Below are 21,129 nucleotides of genomic sequence, written 5' to 3' on the forward strand. Positions count from 1 at the left end.
GGTGAGGTCGGTGTGGTAGTGTCTGTGAAATATATAGAGCCACAGTGAGGTATAAATGATCCGTGTGTACAGGGAGGGGGCGGGGGGGGGGGGGTTGAGGAAGTGTCAGCCAAATGACAGGAATCTGCTTGATTATTATACATACATGGCCCAGACAATTACTTGCAGAATTCTAGCGTCCTCTCTCGTCCGTGTTCAGATCACTGGGTCACCGTGCCCCAGTTCTTGTTCTGGCTTAAATCAATAGTCTGGTGGCCCTGACACACTCGTATTATTTTTAGTCTGGTTGTCATGGACACAGACAATAACGCCTCTTTCATGTATAGTTGTTAATTTGGCGTGTGCCAAAAATTGAATTGACTTGCCGTTTGAACTTTAAGTTTGCGTGTTAATTGTTTCAGTTATAGGCAGGCAAAAACATGATCAGTTTGTTGCATGCTGTCGATTTGTGAATGTTCATAAACTATTGTATTGTGGGTGTTTGTCTTGCATTCACCTTCATCCAGTACCCGCTGGAGAGAGAGAGAGAGAGAGAGAGAGAGAGAGAGAGAGAGAGAGAGAGAGAGAGAGAGAGAGAGAGAGAGAGAGAGATACAGAGAGATACAGAGAAAGGAGAGAGAGAGAGAGGGAAAGGGAGAGGCAGAGAGAGGGAGAGGGAGGGAGAGAGAGAGATACAGAGAAGAGAGATGAGGAGAAAGCAGAAGTATTTAATACATTTTTTGTTAACCAATCTTGTGTTGATGATGAAGATGATCCTTTTCCAACCCTGTCAGAGCACCCAGGATCCGCTCCTCCACTTATCATTACTACTGACATGGTTTCTGGAATTATTAAATCCCTTGACCAAAACAAGGCAGTTGGTCCCGATCTTGTTCATAACAAGATTCTTAAAGCAGCCGTAGACGTTGTCTCTGATCCACTTTCAAAACTGTTTAGTAGATCATTAGCCGAAGGTAAATTTCCAAAGGCTTGGAAAGTGGCACATGTTACCCCAGTTTACAAGAAAGGCGAGAAGTCACTATGCACAAATTATCGCCCAATATCCTTATTAAGCTGTATCGGTAAAGTAATGGAAAAATGTATTCAAACTCATATGTTTACGTATTTGACAGATCATAATTTATTGACAGTATCTCAGTCAGGCTTTATTCCAGGTGACTCAACTGTCTTTCAACTTCTTGGTATATATGACGATTTGTGTCAATCTTTGGACAAGCAATGTACATCACAAGCAATATTTTTTGATATTTCCAAAGCGTTCGATAGAGTATGGCATCGTGGTCTGATTTATAAATTATACGCAATAGGTATAAGAGATATGTTATTAGAATGGGTTAAAGATTATTTGTCTGATAGAACTCAAGCTGTAGTTATAAAAGGTTGCATGTCAAATTACCGCTGTGTTCATTCTGGTGTCCCTCAAGGGTCAGTCTTGGGGCCACTTCTGTTTCTTGTTTATATTAATGACATTGTTGTTGATATTAAATCAATAATTAAATTATTTGCCGACGACACGAGTATGTACGTGTCCCTCGATAATACACTTGAACGCACTGAAATTTTGAATTCTGATGCACAACAGATAATGCAATGGGCAAAAAATTGGAAAGTTAATTTTAATCAGTCCAAAACTGAATTATTGACTGTCTCTACTAGAAGACAACCGGAAACATTGCCGCTAAAATTTGGCGAAGAGATATTAATTGAAACCACTGTTCATAAACATTTGGGCGTGTATCTGCAAAATGACTGTAAATGGAATCATCATGTACACTCTATAGTTGTTAAAGCTCGTATTTTAGTTGCATGTTTGCGTTCCTATAAATATCGGCTCAGTCGCAAGGCACTAGAAATGATGTATAAGGCTTTTATTCTTCCTCATTTTGACTATGCAGATGTAATATGGGATAATTGCAATGCAATTTTGGCAGCTGAACTTGAAAAAATGCACCTAGATGCTATTAGAACTATTATCGGAGCTGTTCGTGGAACAAGCCATCAAAAACTTTACAATGAGTCAGGTTTTACAACACTGCAAGAACGGCGCAGAAAACATAAATTGATCGTTTATTTTAAATTAGTTAATGGTCTAGCGCCAGTGTACTTACTTGATTACTTACCATCCCTCATTTCAGCAGTAAATCCGTACCACCGACGCAAACCATATGATAGGCAAATGTTTCGATGTAGAACTGAATTATATAAGCATTCCTTTTTTCCTTCTGCAACATCTTTATGGAATGAATTACCTGATCATATAAAACAAACGAATTCAATTGGTTGTTTTAAAAGATTTTTGTCCAGAGATGACCCTCTAATTCCCCCGTATGTCTACTCTAAAGTTCGAAAAGCAGAAATCATTCATTGTAAATTAAGATTAGAGATAAGCGATTTAAATGCAGATATGTTTAAAAGACATTTGACAAATGATGTTTTCTGCAGGTGTGGTTTTCATGTTGAAAATTGTGAACACTTTTTATTTGACTGTCCATTGTACACGAATGCTAGAGCAACCACTATTGATACTCTACCAGATAATAATAATATTACTGTTTTGTGTGCTATGTACGGTAATAGTGACAAGTCCTTGGCTGAAAACACAGCGCTGTTTTATCAGATTCAGAAATTTATATTAGACAGCAAACGTTTTTGTTAACACCATATGTTTAGTCATTTTGTTACTAGAGCATTGAATTGATCTATAGTGGATGCAATATCTCTCTCTCTCTCTCTCTCTCTCTCTCTCTCTCTCTCTCTCTCTCTCTCTCTCTCTCTCTCTCTCTCTCTCTCTCTCTCTCTCACTCTCTCTCTCTCTCTCTCTCTATCCCTGTATCTGATTGTCCTCTGTGTCTCTATGTGTGTGTCTCTATGTGTGTGTGTGTGTGTGTGTGTGTGTGTGTGTGTGTGTGTTTGTGTGTGTGCACGTGTGTGTGTGCACGTGTGTGCACGTGTGTGTGTGTGTGAGTGTGCGTTGTGTGTGTGTAAGATTTCCGTACCACTGTTGCTATAGTTATCGTTGTTGTTGTTTTTGTTTTCATTTGTTTAAATATCATGCATTTACAATATTGTCCGCCACATTACTCGTTTGTTTCTAAGAGCACATTTATAAGTTTATCTTGTTGTGCTCCCTTAATTACAATTTTCAATTACGGCTTTGTATTTATGCAACTGAATAAAACTGTTTAAACCAAGAGAGAGAGAGAGAGAGAGAGAGAGGGAGAGAGAGAGAGAGAGGGAGAGAGGAGAGGGAGAGAGGAGAGGGAGAGAGGAGAGGGAGAGGGAAGGAGAGGGACAGAGAGGGAGAGAGAGGGAGGGAGAGAGGGAGGGAGAGAGGGAGGGAGAAGGAGAGAAAGAGAGAGACAGAGAGAGAGAGAGAGAGAGAGAGAGAGAGAGAGAGAGAGAGAGAGAGAGAGAGAGAGAGAGAGAGAGAGAGAGAGAGAGACATATTTTTTATTTTTTTGTGGTCTCATCTCTTTTTTCAAAAAATGTGTCGCATTGATCATAATCCGCCATGAAATTTCAGGAATGTTTATGTGAGCACTTACCATAAGTTTTAAACTTGTTGTGCTCCTTCTTAATGATGTTGTTATATTATCATGTGCCTATTTACGAATAAAATACTGTTTAAAGGAAAGGTAAGACGAGAGACTGTTGGAATGTATAGGACACACAAGCACGGTTGAACCGACATACCGACTTACCCATCCGAATTCCCACCCCCACTCCCATCCTGCCCACCTGTCACAAAACCTTAATCCCAAAACCTTTATGCCTTTAAGAGTCATTTTACATCAAGTCATTTCTCATTCTTCCAACGCATTGAAGGAGACAAAAGACGCTTGAAATTCCACCTGCATTACCGCGTTTTCTCCACTTCCACAATGGCGCGCAATGTCTTTGTAAAGCGGGTACTTGTCACGTATTACGAAGCTGGTTTCACCGTTTGCCAAAAGCGTTGTCACATATCGTTGGCCGGTTTTGTTGTTAGAAGCAGGTGACTCAGTCGAAATTGCTGACACTGTGTTTTGTGGTTTACTGATGTGTTTTACTGCCTTTAGATCCTAGTATTAGTGCGACTTCAAAAGTTGTCCTGTTTAAGAGTTTAAACTAACGCCAGGCATTAATAGACCCACTGAGCTGAGATTTAAAAACATGTGGTATTTGCCTAGAAGAATGTCTTTTGTAGCTACAGAAAGCGAGGACCAGGAAAAAAAAGATCAGCTTAAAAAGGGTCGACCAGGACAAATTCGGATTGTAATCGTAAAACGTAAATGAATGCGACCTACTGACCCAGTTTCCAATTTCCTCCGTTAGGCATTTAATGTCTAGTGAAGGCATGTTCGAGAGATGATTAAATACAGTAAGATAAGTCCGCGTTATGGCAACGTTGACAGGTAAAGATATGCAAAATAATGCAAAAAAAATGCGACAGTTCCCTGCATGATGTAAAACACATTTGTAATAAAAAAAAATTCAATCGACTGTTAGGACTGTTCATATACTCATTCACTTTTTAGTAACGTGGGGGTAGAGGGTCAGTAAAGACTGTTCCCACAACATTTCCACGCGTGGTTAAAACGCAAAGATAATATATATCAAGCACCAACAGGTGTTCAGAGAGAGAGAGAGAGAGAGAGAGAGAGAGAGAGAGAGAGAGAGAGAGAGAGAGAGAGAGAGAGAGAGAGAGAGAGAGAGAGAGAGAGAGACAGAGAGACAGAGAGACAGAGACAGAGACAGAGAGAGACAGAGACAGAGAGACATAATGTTGACTGGTTCTTTTTATTGCAACGCATTATATTAATCCTACTGTCCGTTCACGCCGTATTAGTGACACAGACATCGTAAACCTTTCCAATTTTAAGACTGGTTGTGCAATTTTGAGGCAATTTCAGAAATCACTGGAATTTACGGTTAAGTGACCTGAGCGTTTAATGGCATGGTTAATGGTGTTCCCTGTCGAGTTTCATTGACACGAAGTATTTTGATAACTGGACGTTTGCTGACCACACAAAACCCTGCTATTATCGGTCACTGCATGGATTTGTAGCTGACCAAATGTTCCTGCACCCAATAATCTCTTCAAGATTTGAGAAAAATACCTTTTATGTCAGATGGTGCGAAAGTTCAAAGACTAATGAAAGAGCTTCGTCGTTCTATGATCCTTTACACTTAGAGGACTCGCACTTTATGTATTACAAAACAAGATAGGTCATTGTCTGTCTACCCCCCGCGGGTTAGGGGGAAGAATTTACCCGATGCTCCCCAGCATGTCGTAAGAGGCGACTAACGGATTTTGTTTTTCCTTTTACCCTTGTTAAGTTGTATAGAATATAGTCAATGTTTGTAAAGATTTTAGTCAAGCAGTATGTAAGAAATGTTAAGTCCTTTGTACTGGAAACTTGCATTCTCCCAGTAAGGTAATATATTGTACTACGTTGCAATCCCCTGGAGCAATTTTTTTAATTGTGCTTTTGTGAACAAGAAACAATTGACAAGTGGCTCTATCCCATCTCCCCCCTTTCCCCGTTGCGATATAACCTTCGTGGTTGAAAACGACGTTAAACACCAAATAAAGAAGAAAAAAAGAAAAAGTTTGTCTGGGTAAAAAAGAACAGCAATTTTGTAAGTGTCATAAATTCAGGTAAATCCTTTTAACTTTGCAGTAGACACAACAGATTCATTTGGTTTAAAACCATAAACGGTAACATTGATTTTTGAAAACAAAGTAAGGATCTCGGACAGTCAGGATTCATTTTCAGACCACAGAATGTACTTATTACAGTCAATTATAGTGTTCACGTAAGGAATTAAGACTGACTAGCTTCGACGAAAATACAGTTTAACGACCTCTCTGCTTAGAGCAATTTGGGTCAAAGATATCAGAGCCGAAGCTCTACGATGTGTGCCTGGGTGAAGATGAGCAACAAAAAAAAAAAAACAAAAAAAAAAAACTTTTACTTTCCGTAATGGAAATGCTGGAAGAACAGGATTTAGAATCAATTCCTTGCAGGAGATACACGATTGTAGAGATTTATTCTTTCATTCCGAGGCAGAAATGCTTTTGTATTCAAGAAACGTGGAACGTTGCTATTCCGGAAGGGAATTGATTTGATTTGTTGGTACTTTAGAATAAAATTGTGAAAAGTGGCATCCGACTGATCATGGCAAAGGAGTGAGTGTCAGACCAAGGAGGGTCGTGGTGGAGAAGCTGAGGCACCCTCTACGTACTTGTGGATTCGGCGGCTAGTCAACTGGCGAAAAGCAAACCCGGTCCTCCCTAGGACCTATACTGGCCGGTTAAAAACATATGTACAGGGCTGCGACTTTATGTCGGTTTATTCATCAACGCCTTTATGGCACCCTCTGTCTACAGAGGCATGGGAAGGGGATCAGGTGAGGAGGCCAGAGATGTGTCTCTGTAACCCCCTCTGGGGTGGGGGTGAGAAAAAGAGGATAGGCTATTTACACTGTCATACACAGTCGTTCGCATACTCTCGCACAGCTACAAAGGCCACCCTCCTCCTCCCAAAAGAGACGGACGTCTCAGATATGGTAGGCAGAGGCTGGCTGTCTAATCTAATATATACACCTAAGGTGACACATGGAATATATGAATGTAACGTGGCATTAACTATAAGCCTAGCGCACGGGACACACGCGACCTCGGCCCCGCCGGCGGAAACACGGCAGGTGGGCGAGTGCAGCGAAGGAAATGATTTGTTCATAATAAAAATAATAGTAATAACAATAATAATAATAATAGTAAATAATTAAAGAGTAAGGAATAACTTACAAGTGCACGGGCCACACGCGATTTCGGCCCCGTCGGCGGAAAACACGGCAGGTGGGCAGGTGCAGCGAAGGAAGTGGTTGGTTCATAATAATAATAATAATAATAATAGCAATAATAATAGTAATAGCAAATAATTTGTAGCTTAATGAAGTAAGATGTGCTATGCCGAGATCATCCAGCTAGATTAATATGTAGACCTAAGATACACTCATAATACATGTAACGTAGAACATTTACTAACAATAAACACATAGACATTTACTATTGATATAAACATAGATACACATAGTTTAATATGGGGAACCTTAGATGGTTGTGGTACGAGGATACACATAGTTTAATATGGGGAACCTTAAGTGGTTGTGGTACTTACCCACACCCACATATAAAAAAAACAAACAAAAAAAACATGGGGCACAGGTCCGGGAACCTTCCCCCTTCCATGGACACGGCTCAACTGGCAGGTTGCCAGGTTCCGTGCCTGTCCAGAGGCTAGGCTCGACCGGCCTGTGCAAGATAGAGGGTCGGGAACCCTGTCCTTTCCAGGGCCAAGGCTCTACCAACAGACCTCTGGGTTCCTTGTCCTTTCGACGGTTGGCAGCAGGAGGGAGGATTGGGGGGAGGTCCTTCTAAGGTCTGAACTGGATCTGGCTGGGCCTATGCCTCCAGCAACCTCAGAGCCATTTGGCCACAGACGATTTCAGGAATGGGGGTGGGCCTGACAGGATGGGGTGTTTGGGGGTATCCTTCGAAAGTCTGAACTGGTTCTGGCTGGGCCTGCATCTCCAGCATCCTCAGAACCATTTGGCATCCCGCAGTGGGGCACTGCGGTTATGAAATTAAAGGCCCCTCCTGTTTTTGGAACCGCAGGAGCTTTCTAGTTTGCTGTTAGGTAGATTTTTGGTTCCTCTTTCCTGTCATGCTCTCTTTTTCTTCATGAATTCTTTTCTTTTTTCTGCCTTCTTGCTCATTCACCTGTATTTTTTCCAAAAATCTCTTCTCTTGCCGCTTGTCTCGCGATTCATGTATAGTTTAATCTGTTAGTGTTCTGATGTAAGTCCAGCAGTAGATAGGTTAAGCCTATTTTAACATACTGGAAACTGGTAATCTTCCAGTAGGTATTAATTTAGTTTTACTAAAGCCTGCTGGGACACAAGTAATGGGTTAGTGCATTTGTAAACAGGAATCGCTTGACAAGTGGCCCCCTTCATCCCCCCCTTCCTCGTCCTGATATGGCTCTGCGTAGTCGGCTGGACGTTAAGCAACAAATAAACAAACAAACAAACAAACCATTTGGCAACAGACGATTTCAGGATGGAACGGGTCAAGGTTCTCATCGGTATCAGGCCGAGGGACTGATGAGGTCGGAGGAAGTCGTGTAGACTTAGTCCGTGGGAAGTCCTGTAATGGGAGAGTGTTGCCATCTCCGGGGTCAGAGGTTGGCAACCTGCGAAGAGGTGGTGGAAGTCTAGGGCCATTCCACATTCGCAGCGGGGGAAGGTGAAGGAGTAGTAGGAGCTCACGGTGCGAATGCGCCGGAGCAACTGCATCTCCTTCAGGGGGAACGGGTGATGGTGGCCCTTTCTGTCCGGAGGCAGCGCTAGCCATCCGTGCTTTGTGCATCTTTCCTTGAGGGTCTCGCCATACCCTTTTCTCACAGCCTTAGCCAGTTTGCCTTTCGCTTCTGTGACCGAATATTTCAGGTCTAGGACCGGGCCCTCGGAGAGGGCCGCGGCTTTTGCTGCCCTGTCAGCCAGGTCATTGCCCCTGATGCCTGTGTGGGATGGTAACCACATGAGAACGAGGTCGGTGCCCCGAACCATAATTTGGTGACATAGAGCCTGGATTTCCATGCGGAGTTCTGGTCTGTTGCCTGTCTCGCTTGCCAGCGCTTGCAAGGAGGATTTCGAGTCTGAGAGGATTGCCACTCCCATGGGTATGGCCATGTTGTCGTTCACGTGGGAGCAGGCCATGAGAATGGCATACATCTCCGCCGTGAAGATACTGACCCCCTCGTTTAGTTTATATTTTCGCACCAAGTTGAACTCTGGGATCGCAAAAGCACAACCCACCTCGCCGTTGTCCAGGACAGAGCCGTCATCCTCTTCAGCTTGATGCTTCACGATATTGGTCAGATTGGCCTGGAAGGAGGAACAATGTCTCTGTACGCAGATGACCTAGCCTTCTGGATGGAACCAGTCAGACACCACATGACTGAGCAGAACAGACTCAAGTATCAAGCGCAAATTGACAAGATCGCAAAGTATATGCTTGCAAACGGCTTTGAACTCTCACACGAGAAGACAGTGTTCCTGGTGTTCACAAGAAGAAGGGGGCTCAAAGCCCAGTACCACCTGACCCTAAACGGAATGCAAATCAAACCAAGCAAAACTGCAAAGTTTCTTGGGGTCACGATCTCTGATGATCTGATCTGGCAACAACACATCGACTCTCTAATTCTCAAAGCCCGACGATCAGTCAACCTGATCAAGGTTCTAAAATCTCAGACCTGGGCAGCTGGTAAAGCCCTTGTGCACCTGGTAAAGGCGCTGGTCCGCTCCAGACTAACATACGGACAAGAAGCCTACTTCAGCATGCCACAAAGCCTCTGGAACAAACTGGAACGCCTGGAGCTCTCAGCCTTAAAACTGGCTCTGGGCGTTCCAAAAGGGGCCATAAACTGTCTCGCCTATCAGGAAGCAGGCATGATCCCCCTGAAGGAAGAATGTCACTTCCGCTGCGCTCAGTTCGTTGCTCGAGCATCGGCTGTACCCAACACTGTACAGGAAGTGTTCACGGCAACCTTCCATCCGACACAAACCTCCTGGCACGAGACCTGGAAAGAAAAGAAAACATGCTTGGCGGAGCGGTACGAAACCCTCCACGACCATACCATAGATGTACTGACCCAGTGCCAAATTGACCAGACACGAATGGCTGAGCTGCCAACCAATCCGTACCCATCATGGCTGATCGAAAAGCCACAGATCAGCCACACGTATGGCGACGCAGTTTCCAAAAAGGAGAACCCACTCCTCCTAGCGACCATGGCCAGGGAGATTCTGGACGGCAGGCTCCGCAACTACCTCAAAGTCTGACTAGCTTCCTGGTATGGGGATTTACTTGAAGGTAAACAAGCGTGTCAGCTGTAATTTGTGTAATTTTGGTGTCAGGGTATGCAAAGACGTGACGTGAGGTATTAAAAGGGTCTGCCGAGAGAGAGAGAGAGAGAGAGAGAGAGAGAGAGAGAGAGAGAGAGAGAGAGAGAGAGAGAGAGAGACAGACAGAGAGACAGAGACAGAGAGAGAGAGAGAGAGAGACAGAGAGACAGAGACAGAGAGAGAGACAGAGACAGAGAGACATAATGTTGACTGGTTCTTTTTATTGCAACGCATTATATTAATCCTGGGACTGTCCGTTCACGCCGTATTAGTGACACAGACATCGTAAACCTTTCCAATTTTAAGACTGGTTGTGCAATTTTGAGGCAATTTCAGAAATCACTGGAATTTACGGTTAAGTGACCTGAGCGTTTAATGGCATGGTTAATGGTGTTCCCTGTCGAGTTTCATTGACACGAAGTATTTTGATAACTGGACGTTTGCTGACCACACAAAACCCTGCTATTATCGGTCACTGCATGGATTTGTAGCTGACCAAGTGTTCCTGCACCCAATAATCTCTTCAAGATTTGAGAAAAATGCCTTTTATGTCAGATGGTGCGAAAGTTCAAAGACCAATGAAAGAGCTTCGTCGTTCTATGATCCTTTACACTTAGAGGACTCGCACTTTATGTATTACAATGGTTTGAGAGGAGGGGGGATACTGTGACGTTCACTAACAATCGCCTGACGCCCCATGAGAGAAGAGAGCCGCGAAGCATAATACGTCATTCATCGGCAGAGAAGCGGGAGGAAATCCGTTCATGGTCGGGCTTTTCGAACAAATCATGTCATCGTCGGGAGAGAATCGGGGAAAAGTTGGGCTCGACACGATGCCAAGGTTGGCCCACCCTGAATACGATCGGATGTCGGCGGTCTAGGTTGGCCCGCTCTAGACGCTGTCATTGGCCCAATAACGGGCCAGACACATCATGCTGTCGGGGTGTATACCAGACATCCTTATAACATGCATGCGTGGTCAATCACTTTACACCATCGATTCGCAGCATGCATGCACACCACACTTTGGGCCTCACACTATTAATCTGCAGCGATGAGTGTCATGCTGACACGCGCGTGCAGGCCCATCGATCACCAACACTTTACCGACTGACTTAATTACAAATCCAATCAATGTAGAAGCCTGTGATGCATGTCTTTTTACATTAACGATAAACACACGACGCTGTACCTCGAACCAATTGTAGGGGTTCGCCTTCCAATAGTCTACATGTGGTCAGTGATACAGGCATGTGGCCTTGAACCTCCACACGCTAGGATAGAGTACATTGTCATGTTGATCAGGTGCATGACATCATGGAAGTACAATTGAACCCCCCCCCCTTTTAAGACCTTCGGCTTCCGATTTAAGACTCCCTCTTTTTTAAGTTCTTGTTTTCTCAGATTTTCTCTTCATAACCTCTGTGAATGTAACCCCATTGTAAGACTCCCTCCTTTTTAAGACCTGATTTTCTCAGATTTGTCGAGGTCTTAAGTTAAAAAGGGTGTTTCACTGTAACTGGTACCGGAGGGGGAGCATTGGGGATCGGGAGAGGGGGTGGGGGTGGGGTGGGGGAGCTTGATATGAGTAACGAAGAGAAGAATGTTGTGTATTGTAAGCGTCACAATACCTGAGTGAAGCTGGGAGAGGGGGAGTGTAGCTGGGAGAGGGGGAGTGTAGCTGGGAGAGGGGGAGTGTAGCTGGGAGAGGGGGAGTGTAGCTGGGAGAGGGGGAGTGCAGCTGGGAGAGGGGGAGTGTAGCTGGGAGAGGGGGAATGCAGCTGGGAGAGGGGGAGTGTAGCTGGGAGAGGGGGAGTGTAGCTGGGAGAGGGGGAGTGTAGCTGGGAGAGGGGGAGTGCAGGAAATGTATACGAGTACACAAGTTGTGGAACAGAAAAAAATAATGTACAATAATATGTTTACCTTAAAGGAGATTTAAAGGGAGCACACACACACAGGCATCAAGTGTAACAGTTCACCAAACATACACCTTCAAAGAGCCAGCTAGCATGTGGCAACACGAAACTGTATTCTCAAGACATCGTTATCCCGGCAGTATTCTGGCGGCTTGACACCGTTTCAAACTCAACCGAATGCAGCAGTAGACTGGCAACGATACTACACAAGTTCATTTTTACATTTAGTCAAGTTTTGACTAAATGTTTTAACATAGAGGGGGAATCGAGACGAGGGTCGTGGTGTATGTGTGTGTGTGTGTAGAGCGATTCAGACCAAACTACTGGACCGATCTTTATGAAATTTTACATGAAAGTTCCTGGGAATGATATCCCCGGACGTTTTTTTTCATTTTTTCGATAAATACTTTTGATGACGTCATATCCGGCTTTTTGTAAAAGTTGAGACGGCACTGTCACACCCTCATTTTTCAATCAAATTGATTGAAATTTTTGTAAAGCAATCTTCGACGAAGGCCGTACTTCGGTATTGCATTTCAGCTTGGTGGCTTAAAAATTAATTAATGACTTTCCTTTGAACTGGAAACTTGCATTCTCCCAGTAAGGTATAATATATTGTACTACGTTGCAAGCCCCTGGAGGAAATTTTTGATAGTGCTTTTGTGAACAAGAAACAATTGACAAGTGGCTCTATCCCATCTCCCCCCTTCCCTCCGTCGCGATATAACCTTGAACGGTTGAAAACGACGTTAAACACCAAATAAAGAAAGAAATTAATTACTTTAGTCATTAAAAATCTGAAAATTGTAATTAAAATGTTTTTTTTATAAAACGATCCAAATTTACGTTCATCTTATTCTTCATAATTTTCTGATTCCAAAAATATATAAATATGTTATATTTGGATTAAAAACAAGCTCTGAAAATTAAAAATATAAAAATTATGATCAAAATTAAATTTCCCAAATCGTTTTTAAAAACAATTTCATCTTAGTCCTTGTCGGTTCCTGATTCCAAAAACATATAGATATATGTTTGGATTAAAAACACGCTCAGAAAGTTAAAACGAAGAGAGGTACAGAAAAGCGTGCTATGCGGCACAGCGAAACCACTACCGCGCTGAACAGGCTCGTCAGTTTCACTCCGTTTTGCACAAGCGGCGGACTACGGTCATTGTGAAAAAATGCAGTGCGTTCAGTTTCATTCTGTGAGTTCCACAGCTTGACTAAATGTAGTAATTTCGCCTTACGCGACTTGGTATTTATTTATAAAAACAGAGAGAACTTACAAACACCAAAAACAACAACAAACCAGAGAGAACAAAATAGGAGGAAGTATGGACGGGAAAACATGTCTTGGGTGACGGACGTTGCTGAAGGCTGTGGAGATTAAATTATTTAAAATGGGATATGAAGAGTGTACAGTAAGTTGTTCGCTGATAGGCGATCGAGATTCGTGATGTCAGCTGATTAAAACGGCCCCAGGCCTCATGATTGATCACAGCAACGTTTCTGACAGGTTGGTGGAGGGGGGGGGGGGGAGGGGGGGGGAGACTTCTCTCCACGCCTTTTGAGTGAAAATGTGTCAGTTCTGACCGCGACAACAACATGCTGTTTTTGATACGGGGGGCGAATTTGCGATTCCTAAACGCCCCACTGAACGACTGACGTCACAGCCGCTTCGGCCTTTTCCGGAGGAACACCGCGTGCCACTTCGATCGCGTTGCACTTGCAGTCATTTGGCGATGCCACCTTGATTATCAGTTAATAAAGTTATTATTCAGGCAATAAGAAAGAAATTAGTTTTTTCGCGGCCGGGGGGGGGGGGGGGGGGGGATGGAGGAGGGGAAGGGGGTAGGGAGGGACTTCTCTCATGCTTTATGATTCAAACTGTGTCAGTACAGACCGTGACAACATGCAGTTTTTGATGTGTGCACATGCACCGTAAGCGCTGATCTGAAGCAAGTCTCTGTCAGTTTAAGGAGCTGCCTTGCGCTCCAAACTGCCCCAACCCCCCTTCACCTATTGCCACCCAAGTACACCCGCCCCACCGTACGATTCGTTTTCACCGTGAGTAAATTTTAAGGGGCTTATTGTCCGTCAGGTCTTAAATTGCCTATATTGAACATGAATTGGTTTATACGATTCGAGTTTTACGCCCTCACGGCTTTTTGATGTTTGCGTGTTTAGGTGGTATCAGCCATCTGCACTTATGGTAGAATGACCAAGATCTTTAACGTGCCATTGTGGTGACACGGGGGTGGGAGATGGATACCGTCTCTGGGTCTGCACATAAAGTTGACCCGCGTCCGTCCCGGCCCGGATTCGAACCAGCGACCTCTCGATCACAAGTCCATTGCACTACCAACTGAGCTACCCGGGCCCCCAAAATAGTGGCTAAATATAGTATCGAATATACGGGAAGGGTTTTAATAGGTCTTCTAAACGGACAGAAACTGTGTCGCAGATCAGCCCCTGCTGTGCATGTGTACCCATTTAGACCGTGACTGCATGCAGTTTTGTGATAGGTACTCTTTGTTGGAGGGCAAATTTTCGTTAGTTTAGGGTCCTGCCCCTCATCGGATGATCTGAACAACGTTTAGAGCCAGTGTGACAGAACTGGTGTTGTTATGGGGCAACGTTTCTGTCAGTTTGAAGGGACCTGTCCCCGAACTTTGTTTATCCCGTCACAGTGACAGCATGCAGTTTTCGATAGTGGCAAATGCTCATCAAACGCTGATCTTAGGCTTTTCTTTTGTTAGTTGGGAGATCTAGCCCTACCTAATAACCCCGACAATTTTAAGATCGTTACAACACGCATTTTTGCATATATGCACACATGCACGGACTACGTAACCGCCGATCTGAGGCAAGTCTGTTCATTTTAGGGACCCGTTCCAACACGGATGATCTGAACATGAACTATGTGTTGCGTTAGCGTGACAGCATGCAGTTTGGATATCTATACGTACACATCCACCGAAAGGCCGGCACAGTTTCTGTCAGTTTGACAACCTAGCCTACGTCATACGACGTCAACTATGTTTAGCCCGTGACAGCATGTAGTTTTAATGAGTACACATGCACAGTAGGCGCTGGTTTTGGGACCGGTTCTCCACTGTCAACGTGACACTGCCTGCAGTGCGTGTACGTCAAGTTGTAAATTATCGGCAGTGCTTGTTGTAAAATGTGTGTGTGTGTGTGTGTTTAGAGTTGCTGCGAACTGAAGACAGTGTTTTGTTACTGAGGATGATATATTGGGGACATTCGCGATGTCTTTTGGAGTAATATATTTGTCGATTCGGGCATTGGAGCAAAATCGTTCTTGTGGGAAAATGACGTCCATGATCTTCTTGGCGTTCGCAGAGGTTACACAATCAGTCCAGCACTGGTGATAAATGTTGTCGTTTTCTCCAACTCCTGTCGACTGCCGTACAGTTTGGTCTGCAAGGGAGTTGGTGACGGCCACACTTCTTTTCGTTCCTCATCTAGTAAGGTGACGTCCATGAAACATCGATCTCGTGGGAAAGTATCGCCGAAAAAATCATCAGTTTCTGCAGTCTGAAATAAGGCTATCCGCAAGGTTTGTGAGTAATATTACATGTATATTGTTATGAATTAATGTTTAGGTTTATAAGAATTCTGTGCATCTAGTTTTCCCTCTTTGGGATTTCTGTTTTTTTGTTTGATCCGTGCGATGATTATCAAACGTTTTAATTTCCCTCTTTGGGATTTCTGTTTTTTGTTTGATCCGTGCGATGATTATCAAACGTTTTAATTCTTTGTCTCCATCTAGGCCATGCACACCGTACATCCAAGTGAAGACCGACATATCCTTGGCAAGTAAGATGTCGGCATAACTACCGTCTTCAATTGTCTGTTCATATGAAAGAAACATAGCAACACACTTTAACTTCACTTAACAACAAAGGACCCATGTCCCCGCTAAACCACACAACTGACAATAAAACTAGTGCAAAGTTAAAGAATGTCCACGCATCTACCCTACCACAAAGAACCCCACTTGAAACGAAACCGTGCCAGCAACATTCCAAGAAAAGAGATAGTTATCCATTATCAAGTGTTGCTTCCCCGCTTTGGGGGCCCGTGTTAGAGCATACCTCTGATAACCAGTCAAAAATATCCTTCACAGAGCCCCTCTCTGTTGACAATCCAGATTCCGGCGTTGCTAGCAAGAGAGCAAAGGCTAGATTAGGAGGGACGTGTGTGCCCGGGGAAATGGATAAGTAAATTACTGAGGGGTGGAAGATAGACACAATTTGTACAGAAGGTGGAAAGACAGTGACACGCGGTTGATATATAGTTTTCTTTGGGGAACCAAGGGGCAAAAAGATACGGGAGACTGATTGAGTACTTGTCTGATGAAAACGGATTCAGGCGGAGTTTTGCGCAAAGGGTTTTTGAACAGCGACGATTTATCCAAGGATTTTCACAGAATTATGCATACTGCTACGAAAACCTAAACAGTTTGGGTTTGAGCATTTGAGTGACTCTGTGTACACGTGACAGCCATGTCCCGCAAAAGGAACACGCATACGCAAAAGGAGCAGGTGAAAACGACAATTTTAGTTGGCACTCAAAGTTTCTCTTTCATTTTCGGCAAAGTAAGTTAGTATAGGACAAGTATTGTGTTCTGTACAGTAAGGTCGTTGGACATTTGAGACAAAGTAAGTTAGTATAGGACAAGTATTGTGCACTGTGCAGTAAGGTCGTTGGACATTTGAGACAAAGTAAGTTAGTATAGGACAAGTATTGTGTTCTGTACAGTAAGGTCGTTGGACATTTGAGACACTGTGCGCACTTAAATAAGTATAGCTAAAAACTACAGACACTGAGACTGAATAAATCAAAACAGTAATACCCAAAACTGAAGACTGATGAGTTGTCTGCATATACGACAACACCGCCGCCACTCTATCTGCTGTTGTTGGCAGCACAATCATGATACGGCTGGGCACCCATTCCATAGAGTGCACGAAATTGATTGTAGCGGCGAGGGCACACAGGCCTAATGGGAATATGATTGGATAATCGTCATGTTGCACGTGACATACGGTGGCCTGGTATGTCTGGGTAATGTAACGCTGTGTGCACGAAGGAATGATAGCGGTAGTAATTACAATGATAGTTTGATTATCTTAATTGCGACCGCTGTGCATTATCTGTGCCTTAAAATAGCTATGTTATCATTGTTGGGTATTTATATGTAGGGCCCTTCCTTGTCATTTAAAGGGGCAATGTCTTTTTGAGTATCTTCGTTGCGGCCTCCGAGCAAAGTCTGCGCCCAAAAATAGCTCTTTCTTTACTGTTAGAGCTCCTCCTTGCCATTTAAAGGAGCATTAGTTTTTTTTTCTTTTTTTTTCTTCTCCTTTTTGTGTGTGTGGTGGTGTGTGGTTCTTTTTTGTTGTTTTTTAACACTGTTATTATACGACAATGATCCCAGCGTGACAGATCGACTGGCATATAAACCTATAGAACTGTTCTGAAAGTCTTGTTTGTCAATGCCTATATCTGTCCTAAACAAGAGTTTGACATTTTAGAAGGGGTGTTTTTGTTGGGGTATGTGCCTAATATGCCTGTAGCTTTCCATCCAAAGAGTACAGCATTATTGCTGTGTAGCCTGAGATAGCACATTCTTGGTATATTTTTTGCGCGATCTTTTTTTCAGTTCACTACACTAAGCTCATTAATTAAGATAGCCTTACAGTACAATTAGAATATGTTCCAACGAGTGTTTAAAGGAGTGCATGTCATCCAAGACAACATTCCACTGAAATCTGTCGACGCTGCTCACGGATGTCTCTCGGTCCACAAACATAAGGTGTTCAAACACGACTTCTCGGGGTGGTAGATTTGTCGACTGTGTGTGAAATACCCTGTACTCCAAAGGAACGCTAAATACTGCCTTGCTGTGTGGCTTAAGGGTATTTTAAGTGCATCCTTTTCTTTGGGGTTCAACTTGAAATGTTCTGTATGGTTTGGACAAGAGACACACCTCAGTCATTCAGGATGTGCTTGCTGAAATAGTACTTCACTGTGAATAGGGGTCTACATTTGTCTCTGGTTTGATGAGAAGGTTTTGAGATACTGCTCAATAAAATGTGAGTATATTTCCTCATTGAGATCATCCAGGTTACAGAGAAGAAAACGCATCTGTATTGAGATGCGTTTGAAGACAGACTGTTAAAAGAGAATAAATGTATGTACATAATTATGATAGAATATTGATGTATGAATTGAAGAAATGTATAAGAACACAAGAATGTATGAATGACAAAGAACAAATGTTTATTTTTGAATGTTTTATGTATGTTTTATTACGGACACAAAAGCTCAGCAATGCAATTTCTCTTTTAGAGATTAATAAAGTTATTGTATTGTATTGTATTGTATTGTATTGTACGTATTATGATAATGATAATAATGACAGCTTATATAGCGCGAACCACAGTAAACTATGCTCTCCGCGCTTTACATACTAACTATGAATAAAAACATACTATTATAGTCATATCTAATATTTATTTTTGTACCTTGAACAATCTTGACAATTTGTTCTTGTGTGTTTTGCTTTTAGTCTCACGGAAAGTAATTTCAGTGTGTGTGTGGGTGAAAAGAGAGTGAACCTGACGATGCATAAAACCAGAGGTACAAAGACATTCGTCAGCATCACGTGAGAAAATTCAGTTCTACGTGGTTGAGTTGATTCAAACGGAACGCTTAAATGCGCCGAACGTCATCAGTTTAACATTGGTTTAGCTGCAAGCCTTCAGGCGAAATGTACACTTATGCCACCAACTAGTGAACAATTGCAATAATCATATATCTACATCATTTAACATTTTATCTGCTCCAAGAACTGGTATTGTAGGTTATAGCCTAGGTTGTGCACAATAATAATACGAGAATTGATAACGCGCACATATCTCACCACAAGGCGACTCAAGACGCACTCATACACATTCTTTTGCATTAACAACTCGTGCACAATCATAATTATACACTTACGCATAAATTCCATGGAGATGACAAGGCAACAACACAAACAGAGACACGACAAAGTGTGGGCAATAGGCTTGACTGCATACGCACGTCATGATGATTATGTGAAATTTCTGCGTCCGTTTTACAGAACGTTTCGAAGAAGAGAAAAAAAATCGTTCCCGCTTGCAGTTTGAAACAGGGAACGACAGAGCCTGGTATGTGACATAGCAAAATAACGATAATAATTATGTGCTTTTTGTACAGGCGTGTACATTATGTGTGTCCATTTTTGGTTACAAAATAGCCAGTCTCTTGAAAATATATGCCGTGAGAAAATATGCTATTGACGGAACTTAAAAAAAACGTTTTGAAAGAGACTTGTTGGTTCACCGACATCACGGACAAATGCGTCGAGTGTTCATTCCTTGTCCTACACTATATTTATTATGTACACGATGCATCGTGCTGATGCTCTTTCCTTAAGCTGGGTATGTGGTTAACCTGGCATATACAGTGGAACCCCCCTTTTAAGACCCCCCCCCCCCCATTTAAGTCTTTAGACTTCCTTCATTTTGAGACCATGTTTTCTTGGACCTTCTGTTCATAACCTCTGTAAATGTACCCCCATTTTAAAGGTACTGAACTTGTCAAATCCAGGTGCACGGAACCCCTGGGGCTTTTAGTCATACCTCAGGCAGCTATCCGTTAGAAGAACTACCAAGTTTCATTGACTTGCACCCAAAGAGTCAAGAACTGCGATTGTTTTACGAATTAATTTCGTACTCGGACCCGGCTGGTCTTGGCTTATTTTTGGATCTAAATTTAGATCAGGTAGATCACCACATCATGCACAAAAAGACACGTCACTAAGCAAACTATGTCAGACGTCATCATGAGTTTGTGTAAAACAAAATGGAGGCCGGAATCACTCAGTTGAATCGAACTCCGACCAAACACCAACGTAATAACTAGGTTAATTTATGCACTCGCGTGAACAAGAAACTGTCGAGCTTCACAGATGTCGTCGTTGGGTAGTTTTGGGTTTGTTTTACTACCATAGGAGGATTTTTGAACTGTAAATGCACTCAGCTGCAACAAAAACGCAAAACGAAGGCTGTGAGCTGCACTGTGCCTTTAAGACTCCCTCCTTTTTAAGACCCGATTTTCGCAGATTGTTTGAAGTCTTAAAGGGCAGGTTCCCCTGTACTGTCGGCTTAATGAATGTGTTTGTGGCAGCCTTTTTCAGTTTGCTGCGCGCATTCTGGACATGGCAAACCCCTGTTTAACTCATTGTCTCCCAGGTACAGATACATCCGTACCCACTCATATGGCTCTATCTGACCAGGTACGGATATATCTGCTCAGACTTTTAGCTTCAGTACTAGTCGCTTCCTGTAACGTCCATCTAACGCCTGCATTCCAGCGTGTTGATACACAGTTACTACAATTCTGACTGAGTGACCTTCTGCAGCACAGCTGGTCTCGGCTAAACAAATCTTGGTCAACATAGGTGGGGTAGAAAGTGTTACAGCACGACGACGATTTGAGAACATAGTTATTCTTATTTTTTTTCATGTACCCCCATGGGGTTTCTTGAAATAAAATTTGACTTGACTTGACTTGAGTTTAGTCACAACTCGTATTTGGTTTGGAACCTGTGTACAGCTGTTTGTAAGTCACCTTCAATGTTTTTCAATTGCGCTATAAAGACATTCTTTGAATTTGTGTTGTAAACTTACTTGTTTTACGAACTACTCCGAGCCCTTATTTCTGTGCATAAAAAAGGCGTGTCAACAGATAACGAGGTGTCAGTGTGCTCCTAGATATCGTTTCTCGGAATCTGTATTCATTTCACCTTGAAACACACATCATTGAGGGGTTGTAAATCTTCTCACTGAAGTATGAGTAACAAAACGAACCGGCCGCACGGTCCGCAATTTATATATTGGTAATAAACAGGCTAACTTACAGGGCTTCGAATGATACTAACAACTGCTTGAGTTTATCGACGTGAATATTATATAGGAACAAAGGTAAATTTAAATGTTGATAGTGTGTATGCATGATAAATGAACGCATGTTTTTGTGTTATCTCGCAAAGTTGTTTTGTTGTTGTTGTGGTAAACACCCTGTTTTTGTACTGTGCGGCATTTGGTTTGTCAGTCATAAAAATAAGTTACTGCATGTTAAAATGCATGTTAAATGAACGTCAAATAGCATTAAGAGGTAAATGTATTGCGCGTAAAGCTTTCCGC

General features: G+C 42.9%; 1 protein-coding gene across 1 annotated transcript in view; it reads left to right on the top strand.

Moving 5' to 3' along the window:
• The window catches only part of LOC138954002 (mucin-2-like), a 119,828-nt gene that overhangs the window by 42,055 nt on the left and 56,644 nt on the right, over window positions 1–21,129 (top strand). The window lies entirely within an intron of this gene.

Source organism: Littorina saxatilis, linkage group LG1, assembly GCF_037325665.1.
Source record: "Littorina saxatilis isolate snail1 linkage group LG1, US_GU_Lsax_2.0, whole genome shotgun sequence".
Lineage (NCBI taxonomy): Eukaryota > Metazoa > Mollusca > Gastropoda > Littorinimorpha > Littorinidae > Littorina > Littorina saxatilis.